This window comes from Peromyscus leucopus, unplaced genomic scaffold, assembly GCF_004664715.2.
Source record: "Peromyscus leucopus breed LL Stock unplaced genomic scaffold, UCI_PerLeu_2.1 scaffold_1301, whole genome shotgun sequence".
In the NCBI taxonomy this organism is placed as follows: domain Eukaryota; kingdom Metazoa; phylum Chordata; class Mammalia; order Rodentia; family Cricetidae; genus Peromyscus; species Peromyscus leucopus.
In genome coordinates this window covers 3,329-4,992 of record NW_023504448.1, presented here as the reverse complement: position 1 = coordinate 4,992, position 1,664 = coordinate 3,329, and positions in this window count along the sequence as shown.

The following is a 1,664-nucleotide window of genomic DNA, read 5'->3' as shown; positions in this document are numbered from 1 at the left end:
AAAAGGGATGGAGTACATGGGCACCATGATGCATGCTAGGACCATAGCACAAGTTTTTGTGATTTAGTTTTCTCCTTTTATCTAGATTTATAGCAGGATACTTCATTTTACATCTTACTTATTCCAGAATAACTGACCCAAGAACTTTCAGCCAATTCTCCTGTTTCTTCTTTCTATCTTGCTATGGGACTGTTTGGACTATATGCAGGAGCTCTTACATATGACTTTTTAAAGTAGATTCCAGGAATAAAACTCAGGTTGTCAGTACTGTTGTGTCAAGCACTTTCACCTGCAGAGAAATCTTGGTGGCCCACATTTTCAATCATATATAAAATCTGTCCTCTTAGGTAGCTTTGTCTTATTTCATTTGAGGTTCTATAAAAAATAACAAAAATGATACATTTATAAAGGACACAAAGTTTGAACTAAAAATTCTATTACCTAAAGATCCCTATGCCACCATAGTAGCAGATATAGCAACTGGTATGGGTCTATTCTCAGGTTCATAAATAAAATTTGTCACTTTATGATGGTGAAGGGGGCATAATTCATGGGTGGAGCCACTTCTACTTAAGAACACTAATTCCATTCATGAGTTATCTTCCTTTACAGGTCTAACCATTCCCCAAGTGCTATTATCCCAATTTCCTTATACTAGTACCACAAACTCAGGAGTAGTTTTAGACATCTAACTGCTTAAGGTACAAATATTTGGGTCATGTTAATTTCCATTACTTCCTCTTCCCTGGTACTATTGAAATTCAAGCAATATCCTTGCAAACTGTGTACACTTCAATATAGATTTATGCAATTGTCTTTTAAATCAGATAAAATAATTATTACAATAAATATACATTTAAACTATCTTTTGTACTTATGCAGAGTTATTTTTACTGGTGCTTTTATGTCTTCAAATATTTGACTTATTTACTTTCATTTCATTTTAACAGTTCTTGTGGTTTAAGCTAGATAAATTTCCTAGTGTAAGTTTTTTTCATAGACAGTTCACTAGTTAGTAATAATTTATTGTCTTCTCAGAACTTTAAAAACTCTCTGTCATTGTGTGATGTGTTTATTTTTTTTTAATTCTCCTTTTGCTTCCCTACAATAGGTAATCTCAGTTGACCTAGTTTCAAATTAAGTTATTATTTATTCCTCCTGTTAAAACATGGTATTTTCCCAGACAGTCAATTTTTTCATGTCAATTATTATAGTGATAAACTCCAGAAATTCTACTTGGTTCCTTTGGTATATAATTTATATCTCCATTGATATTCTCTTTGAAGAAACATAGTTTTCAGACACTAAGATTTTAGAAAGTGTATTTCAGCTCTTTGAACATTTATAATAGGTGAGTTAAGTCTTTTTGGCTTGATCCAAACTATGGATTTCCTTCCTCAGAGGTACTGTATTGATTTTAATTCCCCTATATGTAAGCCATGCTACATTACTTTGTGACCTTGTCTCATAATTTTTCTTGGAAACTGGACATTTTTAATACTTAATTTTTACTTTTATGGAAGCGTAGCACTTTTTTTTTTAGTATTTTTTACTCTTCTTTGACAATGTTATACATGCATATAATGCATTCTGATTACACCCATAACCCACCATTCCTTATCTGCATCCTACCCCTGTTATCCCCCTCTCTACCTTATAGGTTA